This window comes from Patagioenas fasciata, chromosome 3 (assembly GCF_037038585.1).
Source record: "Patagioenas fasciata isolate bPatFas1 chromosome 3, bPatFas1.hap1, whole genome shotgun sequence".
In the NCBI taxonomy this organism is placed as follows: Eukaryota; Metazoa; Chordata; class Aves; order Columbiformes; family Columbidae; genus Patagioenas; species Patagioenas fasciata.
Window position 1 is genome coordinate 23,069,679 of NC_092522.1, and position 16,921 is coordinate 23,086,599.

A 16,921-nucleotide genomic window follows, 5' to 3' on the forward strand; every position below is an offset into this window, starting at 1 on the left:
TCATAGGGCTGGCTAAAACCACCTATCTCTGGTTTTTGTTGGTGCTTATGTGGGCAGAGGGACATAATCCAGTCGAAAACTAACCCTGCAGAAACACATTGAAATCTGTTGATCTGGTTGTGTGAAGAGATTGTGCAAAGGAGGGGGCTCGAGCTGTGACAGCCCAGACTTCAGTGGCTTCACCTGTGGTAGCTCCTGTGCTCCAAGTGCAGAGCCTGCCTCTCAGATTCCCTCTAACATACAATTTTGAACCAAATTTTGACATTATCAGCTTATTCTGATAGATATTTGGTGTGGAAATTCAGTGAGGCTTTTTGTTTCCATAAGTTTCCAAAACTCTTCTTCTTCTAATCAGAAATAGGAGTCTTCAAAGTAGTTATCTGACTTTGATGTTGGCAATTCTTTGGGAAAAAGAGAAGTGCCGGTATATTTGTGTATTTTGTGTATCTGGTGTAGTATCACTCAATGTCTTTAAACAGTTTTCCATGTGTGGTTTATAACTGAAAGACAAGGATTCTTATATTAGCAGACTTCGAATAGTTTTGTTCTATTTCCCCCAACTTTTAGAAAATGAGGTCGCTCTGTTTTGTGATAATTTAAAAGGATCCTTTTATAATTTTGGTAGGGACTGACACAAAAGAGACTTGTTTTGCCATGATCTGTTATGTTAGTGGGAAATTATAGAAGCCGCTTCCTACGTAAATAGAAATTTGCGGAGAAAATCATTATTGTTTCACTATGTTGTTTCTGTCCTATGATGCTTTATTTTGTTGTGTCCCTCCACCCCCAAAATTGACTATTTTTATGTTCATGCTAGTGATCACCTTTGGCTAATGACAGATGTGTTTCTATACTTTTGTATCTTTGCAAAAGTCATAATTTAACTCTTGAAATAAAGTTAGGCAAATTGTTTTTTCTAGATCTAAATATTTGGTACGCTGGCTTTTTTGTTTTCTTTATACTTTTGTGCTTTACTCATTTTTCTGAAACTAAGGAATGACTTAATGTCTCCAGTGATGATAATCCAGACTCTCAAAAAGAAAACTCTAAATAGACTTACAGTTATTAAGAGAAAAAGGTATATGATACATATTACCACAGCTGGTGTGTATTATTTCGTTACCTTGGTATTTGTTGGTTAACTTGATCCTCTAGTAACACTTAGACTTGAGAGAAGATGATCTGGGAACCAGTTGCTTCTAGTGACATAGTTTCTTAGCTTCTTCGCTGGATACCTGTACAAATACGTGGTTGAGTATACGATGCCTTGAGCTCATGTAAACACCTGATAAGTCCCTTCCTGGGTGATTTAGCAGAGCTGTCATCAGTAGTAGCCTGGTGCTTTAACTGTCTCGGGGAAAAGAAGGGTCCAGTGGGGGCGAGGAGTTGCTCGTTTGCTCTCTAGCTACAATCTTCTTGAATTTTTACTTTCTTTTTCTCCAAAACTAAGGTTATCTAATGGAATTAGTCAGTATTATTTGCTGACAATATTACATTCACTTTGTGATACTTGGCACTACCAATACAAGGGAATCTCTTGAAAAAAATTCTTGTCATTAATATTTCAAAATTTGCTTTAATTTCACTGTTTTCTTCATAAGGAAACAATCCAGTCTCAAGGTATTTTGCTTTATCTTGGTCGTGTAGTTTGTGTTGTGACTAAATGTATTTAACGATGGTATATGATCATAGTAATAATTACAAAAGCTTCTTAAACACCCCAAAATCGACATACGTTGCTGCACATTGACTGTTTCTAAAGCGTCAGTACATTCAGTTCTAAAACATACTGAATTTGTTTCACTAAAACCTTTCAATGACATCAAACTGCCATACAATTACTCAAAACTTGTCTAATTTTGTTCCATGTGATTTTGTGATTTTTATTTTTACCCCACTGACCTTAATTAAGAAGTAGAATATCGATTGACAATTCTTAGTGATGACTGCTCGTATTCAGCAGAATTAAATTTTACATTTTAAAACCTAGGATTTAAGCAAATGTCGTTCTGTCTCTAAAAGAACCACAGTTTCTTGCCCTGTGTCTTTCGCTTCAGAGGGGGTACCAACTTTTGAGAATTTCCTTCCTTCCCCCTCCTCTTTTTCTTCTTTTCCAGTTTAAGCAAACTGTTTTCTCCAGTAAGTCGCTGTCAGGTCTGGTTAGATCAGATTAATTCACTTGTTTGAGGCAAGTACTTTCTTTAGTAAAACAAAGTAGTTTTGATGTTATCCCAGTGATTCTAAAGCAGTAAATAAAATGCTGTGACTGGTAGATTTTCGTGGCATTTTTATTAATGTTCGACTAGAATTTGTTTTTGCTTTTCCTGTAGGTTTTCAGTTTCTCTCAGGCACACCTCCCACCGCCCTGGGCGTGTGAAATCACAGGTTCTCACAGTGACAGGGTGCAAAGGTCCTTCTTAGCACCGTTCCGGCATCAAGGGTACAAACCCATTTCCTATGGGAAGCAGCAGAGGAAACTTGCAGGAGGTGGAAGACGGTAAATGCAGTAATTTTGGCAAAGCTACAAGGATTTTTTTTTTCTTGGTGTGCCGATCATTGTTTGCAATAGCTGCCCCACCACCATCCCCCTAAAAGCTTGTGGCAGAACGTTCATTAGCTGCAGGAGAGGCCAGGTCAAGCATGTCAAACTGCACATTTGGGTTAAGCATAAACATCTATTGCAGGGGCTTGGGGTCCTTTGTGTGTGTGCGTGTTCATAAAAGCAAGATAGCTCTTCTACATTTTGTAATACCTGATGTGCTTTCTTGGAGTATTCAGGTAAGACAGAAATATTTGAAGCCTGTAATTGTGCTACTTGCCAGCATCTTGAGCTTCTCAATTTGGGACTTGACAAATAAATCCAGGTTTTCTTCTTTCTCTCTAACTTTGTGTCCATCTCGTACCATACTTTTCTATGTCTGGCACCTGAGGACTTAGGTGCTACTTTTCCCTGCTGCTTTTTTCTCTTTGAAAGAAAAACAGACTCTCCAGTGAAAGGCACGTTTCTCAGCCATAGGTGGTGTGCCAAGACTTCAGAAAGTTTAGACATCTGAATGGGGACAGATTTCGTCAGTGGATCTTTATGAGGAAGGACTGTCTGGCTTTCAAAATGAGTATGTATAAAATTAAATAGAAATTCAGTTGCTGTATTTAGAAGACTCTTTGTGTATACACAGATATGTATAGGAAGGTAGGGTGTGTGTTTGTTTTTTTGCAATAAGCTTATACAGACTTCAGGTAGTAGGTGTTGATTAACAGCTATGAGCCAAAACTGTGATGCCTGTCTGGTAGGAAGAATAAAGCATTTGTAAGCCAAATTCTGCTCTTATTTAATGGAGATAAGCATGATGTTAATTCAGTGATAGCTGTGTGTATTAAAGCAGGTCATATTTGCTGCTGAGGTTTTTAAGTTGCCAAGCCACTTACTTGAGGGCATTAACTGGTTAAATATTTAAAACCAGAGTTCAAGTACTGTAGCTTTTTCTTGATGTCCAGAGAGAATATTTTCTGTATTTTTCTTTAATTTTTTAAAGTATACTTCAAAAATGTGTATTTGTTTGCAAACTTGGAGGGTTGTAAATATGATTCCTGGTGAGAAAATAGTTTACAATCATATTGGGCACTTATGTGTATTGTCTTGAAAATACGAGAAAAGTGGGTGGTTATTAGCATATTAAATATATCTGTAAAGAAACGGAGAAAGAGCTGTGATTTGTTGAAGGCCATTCAAAAATTCAATGGATAAGCAGTTTCCAGGATCCAGGTTTATGTGTATTTTCCTTCCAAATTTTTTTTAGTTTTCAAAGTTTTTGAAATGTTTACTGTGGAAATACCTGAAGGTGTGGGTGACTTGTAACTTCTCTGTGTTTAAGTGCTTTATTTATTGTCTTAAATTTTCAGTGTACTGTTTGGATACCGCCTTTCTTGGTGTCATTACTTGAGAAAACTTGGAATCTTATTTCTGTGATCCTGTTGCTGTGATGTCCACTTTCCTCCCTCTCCTGTAATACAATTCAGAACAGTGGCAATTGTTTTATTTCTCATGAGGGAAGTGCTCTTTTTTCCAGTGGTCAGGTGGATCCTTGTCAGAATCGTGTTTTGAGCAACTATTTATGTATGTTGAACTTGGACCTCCATAAAAATTAAGCTGCTTTTAACTCGTATAGTAGTTTGTACCGCACTTTTTCAGAATCTTTCCTGTGGACCTACAAAGCACATGCTTGTCACTGGTATTTCAGAGAAGTTTTCCCAGAGTGTCTAAATATCTCGTTTAGAATGTAATGCGTACATTTAAATCTTGTCTCATACTTACTGTTTATGAAATACGTCTGTACTGACTCCACCTGCATGTAGGGTTTGCTTGAGCAGACTTTGAGGAAGACTGGTTTTGGTCGTGTTGGAGCAAGTAACTGTTAAGCTGCAAATTTCGGGTCAAAGAAGGGAAAAGGAATTTGTATATGACCTTTCTACACTAGAAACCTTTCCCATAAAGTGCTTTGTGCTTTCAGGAAGTCAAATCTGATGACAAGAGAGATAACCAGAAGCTCTTGATTATAATCTCCAGCTAACACTGGAAGTTGTCTCCTGGAAAGCTGTATCTGCATAGGTATTACTCAAAAAAGTTTTAACTGATGGCTGAGGCAAGTCCTCTTATAACCTCGTATTTAGTCATCAGTTGAGGTAAGAAAGACAGTATAGGTACGCAGATTCCCAGCATGGTTACTTCGGTGGATCAGGAAATTCCCCCTCCACCCCTCCTTTTTTTAATGCCTGGTCCTCCCGAGTGTCTCCTTCCTGCCTGTTCCCACTGCACTCTGAACCACACTGGGAGGAACTGATTTTAAAGCAACTGTACTAAGTAGAACTCAGCTTTCCATTAAGAAAGTATGCTCTACGTTTTTAGTTAATTTTGTTTTGGTGTTTTGTGCTTAAGAACTCTCAGACTTGTTTCCTGAGATTGGTTCGTTGGTCAGTCTGTTCTTACATCACCTTCATCATGACACACCAGAAGAGAAATGCTGATTTTTTTTCTTTTTTTTTTTTTTTTTTTTTTTTTTTAATAGTACTGCAAAAGAAAAATTCAGGAAGTATTCATGAGATATTCTTTGCAGATAGCAGCTAGCTCCCAGGCACAGTGTAGTTTATGTAATACATAATGCTTTGCATCAGAAGTTGTAATTCTTTATGGGGAAGTTTGTTTAATGAGAATATTTCTGAGTGATTTCACCATCTCATTATAATTTGCATTTACTTCATGTGTTGTTTGTGCAGAAACATTTTGTACAAATGACATTATTTGCTGTTTTGCTCTGCCAGATTCAAATGGCAAAAGTTCCTGAAGTGTCCCAAGGTAGTTATTTATGATCTACCTGGAACAGAGGAATGAGAGCAGGCGTTGAGATTCTCTGAGTTCTTCAGTGAAAGTATGGCAAGGAACTTGCCTTCCGTGGCCTATTGCCATAGCCAGCCCTTGTGCACACTTTCTGAATGTGGGGAAGGAACAGCTGTTCTTTTGCTCTACTGTTGCATATTTAATATTTGTACAATGAAAGTGATGGAGGGTTCTCAATCTTGATTTGGTACAGTAGGACTTTAGAAACTTGCCTTCTGTTATTTCTTTTACAGTCAGGTGGACAAGGTCATGAATGAATTCGTGCTCTGAGGTGGCAGGCTTACTAAAATGAATTTGTCTTCTTGCTAGTCGTGGAGGGTGGAATTTGGGGTTTTAGTCCAGTCTTGACTTCATGAGCAGTCGGACAGAGAAGAGTAACTTCTGATTAGTTCTGTGATTGGTTAAGGTGAGCTCTCTTGAAAAAAAGCAATAACAAAATATTAGACTTTAGCCTCACAACATGGCGTCTGAAGTAATGGATAGTCATTCACACTGGTGTAAAATCAAACGCAGTCAGAACAGTAGTGGGCTTTACTTTTTTTGTTTGGTTTTGTTGCTGTTGTTGTGGGTATTTTTGGTTTTTGTTTTTGTTTGGTTTTTTTTTTTGTTTGTTTTCATATGGAACAGTAACATCTGAATGAAGTGCAAGCTAGTGCAAAACCAAATCCTACATCGGTATTTGTTTTGGAGAGCTTATAGCTTATTTGTGGTTTTCCTGCTTGTGAATAATGCAGTTATCCCACCTCCTGCTGAATGTTTTTATTCTTTGTGTTTTCTGCTGATGAGTTTGTCTGTTTCTCGGAGCTACATTAAAGAAGGGTATAGAACTGGTTGCTTGCTGATTTCTTGAGCTAAATCCCAATTTGCTCAGAAGAATGTAATATTCTCCTGTAGGTTCTTGGGTTTTTCCCCCTTCTCTTTTCAATTCTATGTAACAGAGGAAGCTTTCTTTTATGTAATATTAGTATAGTAAGTCCCTTCCATTTTGTGAGCTCAATACTGTAGTAGGTGAGCTGCAGACTAAATGGAGAGTAATTCCTGTACTCATGCTTCTGAATGCTTTTTCCTTCTTGCACCTTTAACTGGTGGCTGAGACTGGATTTCCATGCTCAAGAATCTCCTAGGCTTTGTTAGCACAGTCAAAATAATCTGTGTTTTCAGGTACTTTTCTGTACCAAGCATGATAATACTTTTCCTGTGGGCTGATTTAGCTCCTCAAAAATGTTACTGCAGATGGTTGCACTGGAAAAGAAGAGGCATGTTTCTCTCTTGTGATTTCATTAATTGCATACCATGGATCATTTTGGGGCTTGTTAGTTAGGATTCAAAACGGAAATACTTGAAGTAATCCATTATTATTTTTCTTTTTTATGTTGTTAACAGTGTTAAGAGAAAGGCAAACATGATAATTTTTCTTCCCTTTTCTTTCAAGCCTGTAGTTCAGGAAGGAAACCTTGCCATGACAAGAGAATTTGATCCATCGCTCTCTCAATGATATTGCAGAGCACCGGCCTTCTGGTGGTGTTCAGGGCACTGCCCTCTGCTTGGCTTCCGCACAAGTGCGGTACAAATAAGTGGTGGTTCAGAACCGCCCTTCCGTGTTTACTGAGAGTTATGACTCTCTCTTAAACCTTTGTGTTTTGATGTGAACTAAACATGAAGCCCAAAGCCTCTGTTGCCCCAGTACCTTGCTTTTGAGTGGTTTCAAATTGGTGGCAGGACAGGTAGGACCACACCTTGCTTAGCTAATCCTCAGAATTATTCCAAGTGTGCTGTGCATTGAGTATGACTTGAGCAATATACAAGGATTGTCCTTGAGCCATTTGGCCTGGAATACTGTTTCTCCTGAATCTGAGGAGTTTGTGTTATACGTGAAACCATCCCCACTGCCTGGCAAACATCTTGATCTCAGGCAGTCTCTAATAAGACCACGAGCCACTGCTGCCTGTCATTTGGAAATGCAAAGCCTAATTCGTGACTGTGTTACTGCTTTTTTGTTTTATATCCACTGACATTTTGAAAGCACCTGTGGGAGTAGAATCCTTCCATACTCACTGGATGTTGGGCATTTTTTTGCCCGGGATCTTGGTTGCTGTTTCAGTGATAAAGATTTGCAGCTCAGCTCCACAGTTAAAAATCTGCACACCTGAGGGCAGTGAACTGATTGTAGGGTGCAATGTATCTGTGATGGAAGCAAAGCTAGTTTAAGAAGTTGAAAAAGAGGTATTGTGTAACTGTACCTTATTGAGTGGTCAGGAGATTTTTATTTATCTCTTCCCCAGAAAGACAACACCAGATGCTAATGGTGTAAGAGTGGAGTAAGGAATGGCAATATTGGTGTTATAAAGAAATTTATGTGATACTCTTTATGCATCTGTGAAGTAATTTGGTTGTGTAGAAGCTCGAGCTAATTCTGGTCTTGTATTAAAGGTTGGGGAATCCTTCCTAGTCTGAAAGAAAAGAAACATGAGCCAAAATAGCCCATGTTGTACTTTATTCTCAAATGGGAAGTTAAGATACATTCCCAATTGCAATGGAAAGTCTTTCTGGGAATTGCTTTGCAGGTTTATGGTGTTTCTTTCTGTACTTTTCTCTACTTGAGGGCACTTAAGCGTAGAATATGAAGCATCAGAATGCAGAAGAAGGAGCTGCAGGCAGCCAGTCTCTGCAGGTTTCCCGACACACGGTGAGTTTTAATCACACTGCAGAGAGGAGAGGGAGGGATGTTCACTGCACCTTCCAGGGGCTCTGCTGGGTGTCAGACCTGAGAGCTTCCACTTCAGAGGACTCACAGAAATTGGATTTAGAAGGATCTTGAAGGTGATTTTCATGTAGATGTATCCTGAATGTTAACGTAAGTGGATTTTGCGTGAAAGTTTTGATGTTATTTAAGTGATTATTAAATGACTGAAGAATACAGTAAAATTTTCTGAACATTCACTTTGTTGCTAGTATGCATCTATGACAGAAATACTGAAAGAAATAATTAAAAAATTGTATAAATGCAAACTGACAGAATCAAGTCTTTTTGTCTGTGTCCTGTCTTTGTAGCTTTATGATTGTGTTTTCCCTGCCCTCCCAGCACCTGTTTTGCGTATTCCATAGGACAGTAGGGCTCTGGAAATTCATTCAGATTTTGTTGGGGAGTAAGCTATCAAAGTCAGCAGTTACATAGTGAGTGAAGTTGTTTGCAGAAAAGGAAAGTGTGTTTTTATGGGGAAATTGAATGATGCTATGGAAGATTTGATTCTTTTACTGACTGCTACAAGAGGATTTTTTTTTTAATGTGATGCTGGTTATTAACCACATACTTTGTATGTAGCGAGTAACTGTGCATTCATCACCATATGGATCAGTTAGTTGACTTCCTGTGGTTTGATGTGAAGAGATACTGAGAACTCTCAGCTGCCACTGAGATCACTTGGAGCTCTGCTTTAAGCTCTAAAGCTCTATGAAATTCTACGTGCTCTAAGAAGTTCATATATAGAATTCTAAAACTATTGGTTAATATAGGATGACTACTTTTCCCCTTAATTTTATGGTGTCCCAATTCCCTTTGTCATAACAGTGATAATATCACTGGCTCTTCAAAGGGTATTTTGAAAGGTATTTATGATTCTGCCATGAAGAGTTCTTTTAAAAAAATTCATAACAATTCACAAATTTGCTGCAGAATAAGTAACATGTACTGTTTTCAGGAACCACATGACTATATCTTATCTGAGCATTGGAAAGGTCACAGGCTGTTGTGATTCATATGTCCGTGCCTTCTAGTTTGTTGTCATCCCAACCCATTCTTTTTTTTTTTTTCCCCTTTGATCCATCTTTGTCCAGTCACAGTTTTGTTCCAATGAATTGGCTTTTGGTTTTTTTTTAACAGAGTATCCAATTTGTAAATTGCACACTATGAGTCAAGTGTGGAAATGATATATATTTGCCTACTTTATTGTAGTTGATCAGGACAGCCAGTTTCTCAGAACATAGCTCATATTGTTTTTGAAAAAGACTTCTGTTCTGGAAGAGATGAATAGAACTTTTCTGAACTAAAATGAGGTGTGATGGAGCTACTGATAGATGAGGAAAGGAAAAAATTATATAAAAGAAGCGATGACAAGTTTCATTTGGCTTAGTCTCAATGTCACTATGTTTTGTAGATAGCTGAGGAGGGGTTGTACTGTGCTTAAAATAAGATAGTCTGTGTGTTAGAGAAATCAGCGCATTTTAGAATGCATGTTTAAAATTCCTGTAGATTCAATGAGTGTGTAAATGTATATAAAGGCTTCCAGAGAGATGTCCCGTCTGCCTAAATTAGAGGCTTTCTGTCATCTACTTCTCAAGCTTTAGGAGAGCGTAGTTCAGCTTTTGCATAGTGCACCCGTCAATTTGGCTTATCAGCACTTTGCAGTTGATGCTGTTGCATGTTTGAGCACCCAAAGGTGACCCTAAAACTGTAGTCCAAAATATTATTTTTTTTCTTGTTGTTTTGAGGGAAGGGTGATCCCAGGGAAGCCACAGCTGCAAGATATCTCGCCGTTTAAAGCCGTTTGCCTTAGCCAGTAGGGAAGGAAGCCAGTCTTTCAGTTCCAGCTCCAGTCACTTGTGGCTGGAAGACAGCATCCAGGCCCAAAGATAAAGGATGTTCTGTATCCCTCTGCTTCACCATTTTTGGGAAAATAGCGCTATGTTTTCCTTCTCTTGTGGCAGGCTTTGTAGTAAGAACATACTTTTCCAAACCTTAAATTAAGAAGCAGCATAACACTGATTGTCTTTCTAAAATTCAAAGTACTGCTTTTTTTTTTTTTTTTTTACTTTCCACTTAAAATCTTACTGCTACAGAACAAAAACAAAGGAAGCTGCAGCTCAGCCACAAGAGTATTGGAAGCTGCACTCCTGTTGTGCTGTGTAGCTGGTATAGGAAAAACCTTTCTTTTGACAGAGGTGTAGGAGTCTTGAGCCCCTCTTCTCTGCCTTGGTAGGTGCACTTCTGAAAGAGCTAAATTGCACTTCAGAGCTGTCTAGATCTGGTTCATTGATTTTTACCTGCACAATACTTGCTTTTTAATCAGAGGTTTCTATGAAGTGTTGTGCAGTGTTGCTGCCTGCTTAGTTCTGTGAGAAGGATCTAATTTACAAATACAACCATGCCTGCCACCTCAAGTCAAGGCATTTACACTGTGTGTGTGTGTGTGTATATATGTATCTACATATATATTTATATTTTTTATATATATATATATATTTTTTTTTCCCCTATTCTGTCTATGCACCCATTTCAGGTGAAAATGTGAGAAGTGGCACTGTGACAGAATCCAAAAGAAACCTGAAAGTGTTCAAATGTCTGTCTAGGCATTTCTTTTAGTAGATAATCTGTATCATCTGTTGATTTACTCAGATCTAGTCAGCATTTTTAGTTATTGACAACTTATAGAATCATAGAATCATTTTGGTTGGAAGAGAACCTCAAGATCGAGTCCAACCATTAGCCTAACTCCGGCACTAACCTCTTAAGGGTTTTGTTTGTGAGGAAACAGTAAAGCTTGTACTGAAAATAATCCTTTAAGTTGAACATTCCTGTTCTTAAGAGTGAAAGCAAAATCCTCATGATTGTGTTTTGCTGTTACCAAAGAGCTACCTGCGGTATTCATCCACATTTTGAGTGCTCCTGAAGTAAGCACCAAATAAGAAATGCTGCAGCTTGTCAGCTCTTTGCTAGTGATGTCCTGCAAACGTAACAAAGTGATACAGTAATCATGTCTGTGTTGATATTTTATAAGCAAAATGTTGCTTTAAGGAACACCTATGAAATTTAATTATTTCAAACTCCAAAGACATGAAGCTTCAGTCACATAATGGTAAAGTCAATTGGCGTGTGATACAGAAAAGGCGGTGTGTGCCTTTTTGATGCAATTTATTCTAGCTCCCATGTCTACATGCAAAATCCAGTTACTTCAATAGACTTATACAAGAACTCTGAGTTAGGCAAACATTGTGTCATTGACCGATTCATAATATTTACAAAAAGTCACTCTGTGTGCTCAGATATGACTGCGGTATCATGCAAAGTTTGTTAATTAAGTAAAGTTTTTATGTTGGTTTTGAGATAAACTTTTGTTTTCTAGCTGCTCTAACAGAAGACAAATGGCTTCTCTGTTATGTGTAGCCGCTTTCTAATGAAACAGTTGTACATATTGATTTTTCTAATACTTTTTATTTAGAAATCCTTTGAGCATTTTTAGATGGATAGTTGTGTGAGAACAAAGCACAGCACAACATAAAATTAAGAGTTGAAAAGTGAAAAGTAAGTGTGTGTTTACTTAAGAACTGCTGCTGATCTGCTGTCCATTCAGGTAAAATAGGAATCATATATATATATGAATATCTTAAAATAATAGAAATAAAACAAAAATATATATTTATACACTGAAAGTCTGCAATAATAACAGTAATTAGAGCTATGTGAATGTCTAGGTACTTTGGTATGTGACTTTTTTCTTTGCAAGAGAGACTATCAGCTATGTTTTTTGTGTGGTTTTTTTGGTTTAGTATTTCTGAAGGCTTAAAATAAAAAATTATGAAGAATTTTTGTGAATTAGAATCTGCATCATTTACAAATATGTTTTAGTTTGGGGATTTATGTTGTGGATAAAAGCAGAAGAAGGATGTTGCAAAGATTAAAAATATCTATTTAATCCAGAAAAGCCATTCCATAGTGGTGAAACATAATTCCAAATGCTCCATGATTCTCAGAGCAGTTTCCTTTTCAGGAAGGCATGACCACGCTTAGTTTTGTTTCTGAAGCTATTACATTGTGAATGGGATACTAGAGGCATATAGATTTCCATAAATGGATCGCAGCTAAATGGAATTTAATTGTGGGGGTCCAGATAGGGAGTAATGAAATGTTTGAGGTTTGGTTTACCTGGGTTAAATTTAAGTACCGTAATGGTTGTCTTTGGTTTTGGAAGCCTGGCCCACAGCATCAATAGATAATATCAAATAGATGGCTGTTAACAAAGAGTGAAAACAGTCTTTTGGAGTTATTATTGTATTTGAAGAACCCAATGTAAAGGAAACTGAAGTGCTTTCCCACTGAACTCACTTGCTAAGTCAAAGCTAGCACTAGTGTGCAGCCAATGAAGATGTCAGGCAGCTGGGCTTTCTTTCAGACTTAAGAAATACTGTTTGTGTGTTATGAAAGATACATATTTTACATTGCAGTAGGGGAAAGCCATTTTAGCAGCTTTCTTACGTTTATTGTAGAGGTTAGAAAGGGCTGCCGTGATCTCCTCTGTGGGGGCTGCAGCGCAAGTCCCGCTCTGGTGTGTGCAGCACCTTTTCCTCTCCTGATTCTCTGACTTTGGTGTTTGCAGGACTGTTTCTCTCACATTTTCCTCACACATCTCTGTCTTTATGGCATTTCATCCTTCCTTAAACATGATTGTCCCCCTGTACTCAGCACTGGTGAGGCCCCACCTTGAATCCTGTGTTCAGTTTTGGGCCCCTCACTACAGGAAAGACATTGAGGTGCTGGAGAGAGTTCAGAGAAGGGCAACGAAGCTGGTGAGGGGTCTGGAGCACAAGTGTGATGAGGAGCGGCTGAGGGAACTGTGGCTGTTCAGCCTGGAGAAAAGGAGGCTGAGGGGAGACCTTATCGCTGTCTGCAACTGCCTGAAAGGAGGTTGTAGCATGGAGGGCGTTGGGCTCTGCTCCCAAGTAACAAGTGATAGGATGACAGGAAATGGCCTTGAGTTGCACCATGGGAGGTTTAGATTGATATTAGGGAAACTTTCTTCATAGAAAGGATTGTCAAGCATTGGAACAGGCTGCCCAGGGTGGCAGTTGAGTGACCATCCCTGGAGGTGTTTAAAGGATGCAGAGATGAGGATCTTAGGGACATGGCTTAGAGATAGACTTGACAGTGTTAGGTTAATGGTTGGACATGATGATATTTCTGGTCTTTTACAAACCAAAATGACTGTATAATTCTATTTTCCTGGGGTGCTACCACCGTGGCTGAGGGCCCAGGCTCGACCCTGTGGTGGTACCGGCAGAACCAGCCCTGGGTGGTGCGGGGCAGCTGCGGCCTCTCCTCACAGATGCCCCTGCAGCCCTCGTCTCCCTGCGCTTCCACATGGGCACCCAGGGCTCCTTTATGGGTTAAAATGGTAAGAAGCAGCCGGGAATCAGGGTTAAATTGGTTTTTACTACATTGGATTAATCATACCTTCATAAATTTGTAATTAGGCAAGTAGAAGAGTATAGGTCAAGGCGACTAGCACTGAAATTCGATGGTGTTGAATTATCCGTGTTGCTGCACCGCCGTGTTTTCTATCCCAGGGTGCAACAAAACTGTAGGAGTATAATTTGATGTAGAATTGTAACAAAATTTGCATCTTATGAATTCAGGCAATTTAAGGATTTTCATTTTTTCCCCCCTCCATAAGGGGGATGCTTTCTAATTCCAGTTGAAAATTACTTGCCTATTGTGGAATCAGCTTCAAACCTTCAGGTTTTAGGTCAATTGTATACTAAGATTTATCAGTGTTGCTTTTAACCTTGCAAAGGTGTGGAGAGTTTCAAAGTGAAGTTTTAGGACTGTGAAGGGGCTTTGCTTGCCCACGTTGAACTGAGATCCGCACAGTACGAAGGGCTTGTGTGTTTCCCTCCGTTTTGCTGCCCCTTTTTTGGAGGGGTAAGAGGCTGTTTGAGTGCAGCTTACCCATCAGTGGTAATCACCAAATGTTACCTGTCATCCCCCTGTGTATTCAAGCGCGGAGGGACCAGGAGCTGCCACCGCTGTCGTCTCCATTTCTGCAGCCACAGAGCTGTCCCAGAAACGAGGCTTCCCCAGCCTCTGGCGCTTGGATCAGCTTCTTATCTCCAGTTACGCTCTCAAATACACCCGTCTGATTCCTGTCTGATTCTTGCTGATTCCAGTGCAGTCAGTGTTTGTAGGGCTATTTTGCTGTGTGGTGGTCATGCCTCAAGCAATGTAACTGGTAGTCTTGAGAGACTGCCATTTGTGTAGCCTGAACAGCACCTGAGTGTTGTGACTCAGGATTTTCATTCTCTGGTGCATCCCTTTACACGATGTCCTGCTGGTAAGCAGCGACAGCAGATGGAACGTTAAGCAACTATACTAATTTTAAGATCTTTTCCATATTTCTCAGACTTTTCTCCTGACTCTGTCACTAGATAAGAAAAACTATTTATGTCTGCGCATTAATGGTATAGAAGTAACTGTATGTAGGCTTTTCGTTAACTTTCTATTTTTCAGATCTATCAGGGAGCTCTTCACTTGACCAATTTGAGATTAAAGATCTCCGCTAGGTGTTTAGTAACTTCTACACCATTTTCTGTTTTTGCTGTGAAGTGTGTGTGTTATATTTAAATCTCTTCAGGGACAGTTCTTGGCATGTGAACTCTTGCCCACAAATTAGGCAAAATTAGCTCGCGGTGGCTGTGGTAGAAGTCAATCTTTTTTTGATTGGGAGCAAAGTACATAGGATATAAAACAACAACAACCACAAACCCCGTTTCTCAATAATTGACTTTTAAAATTTATCTATTTTAAATGAGGAAATGCTGAAAATAGATGTGAAAAGCTTGTAGACTTGTTGAGTACTCAGTGGTCAGTCTTCACTTTAACATGGATGTGAAATTTATGTCTCAGAAAGCTATAATTACCTTGCCACCATTGGTCTTAATAGATAAATAAATTTTCTGAAACTGTGAATTGTGAGAAAGAATTTGCTGTATTTACTGGAATCATTGTTTTGAAATACAAATTAGCACTTGCTCTGACAACTACTGTGTTCGTGAAAACCCTGCTGAGGAATAGACTGCAGAACAATTTCTTCTACTACAGTTGTTTTTAAGTAATCCCTGTCAACACGAGGCATTGAAAATGTGCGAGCTATACTGTGACCTGAAACAGCTGTCAAATGTAGTTTCTGGCACAAAGCCATATTTAGATATTGCTGTTTCCTGTTCATATAGAAAATGAAGAAATCATTTGCTTCCGGATTGGTTAGATTTGTGGTCAGCGAGAAGGGTAAGAAAAGGTCCTGAGTAACAAACTGAAAGAAATTTGTTCAAGAAAGATGTAAACGAGCCTTAATCAGTGGTTGCCATTTTTCACACCATGAAGTGCTTTCCCAAGTGTAAGGATGTACTTAACCACGTACTTTCCTGAATCAGGGTCAAAGCTCATAGTGCTTTCTGATTTTGGGCTAAGATAAACTGTGCAATTGTAATTATAACCAAGTTCTTAGATATTATCCAGAAAGTATATTAAAAATAATTAGTTACCAGACACTTTCTCCAAAAAGACAGTGCAAACAACAATAAATTTGAGATAAATAGGAAAATGTCTTTAGTAGAACATTCAGGAAGAAGAAATTTTGGAGGGAAGCAGAAAGGGTAGTTGTTCCATGGCACTGAGGTGTCTTTCTCTACATACAGATTTCGCTTTGGATAGGACCATATGTGTTCCAGTTGGCAGAATCCAATTTAAAAAATTGTGTGGTGTTTTTTTTTTTTTTTTTTTTTTTTGTGGTAACCAGATGACATCCCTCAGAATCCTGAGTTGATAAGAGAATTTAATAGTTTGGATAAGCATATGGGTTCCTCTCAGGGACTTGAGTTTGCAGGTTAGTTACAATATATTCCAGTAGAGGACATGAAGTCTTGTGTGCATTCCTTATTTAAGCTATATAAAGTCATCTTTACCAATAGGTAGTTTATATTTAATTCTTGCTTCCCCCTGATTGCTATGGTGATTTTGCTCATCCCTGACAAAGCCTTTTCATTTTCCTTGAATTGTAGAAATCGCAAATGGCAAAACTCTATTAGGATTAGATCATCCAACACATTCCCTTGCAAGTGCAGGATTTTCAGCAGTTTCGTTCTGTTCTTTATTTTATGAAGTTCCTTATTGTATTCTTCAAGATTTTTGCCAAAGGAAAGCCAGATAAGGGCTTCTTTAGGAGCCTGTTAATGAACTTCAGTGGATCAGAGCACCGTAACGTACTACCAGATCAATGTCATCTAGTCTTGGTTTAGGAAAATTATCTTGTATTAGAAGTTTCCTGTTCTTTTAAAAGAATGCTTGTTAAGGGTGATGCTACAGGTTATGATTAAGTATTGTCATTATGTACTTACGTAAATAAATCCTTGTCTGGAAATCATGATTACATGGTATCTTCACTTAGCCATTTGTTTGTAGTCCGTATGTGTCATTTGAAAACCACATGTATCTGTACTAATAGGTTTTTCTGTGTGATAACTAATACAGCAAAAAAGTAAAGGAATCTAAAGATAGTCTCCATACTAAGAAAGAAAGACAATACATAGACACCACATATATCATGTTGAAATTGAGTGGGGATTTTTAAACACAGTTTGAAGTGTTGTCTTGTACAAAATCCATCTGGTACGGGTTTTAACCATCTATTGCAGGTAATGAGCTGTGAAATTGAACGGGACTGTATAGGCTGATTATACTCCCTGCTTTGCAGATGTGTAACT

General features: G+C 38.5%; 1 protein-coding gene across 8 annotated transcripts in view; it reads left to right on the forward strand.

Moving 5' to 3' along the window:
- Window positions 1-16,921, forward strand: part of CDC42BPA (CDC42 binding protein kinase alpha) — a 194,235-nt gene that overhangs the window by 9,906 nt on the left and 167,408 nt on the right. The gene's annotated exons all lie outside the window — the stretch shown is intronic.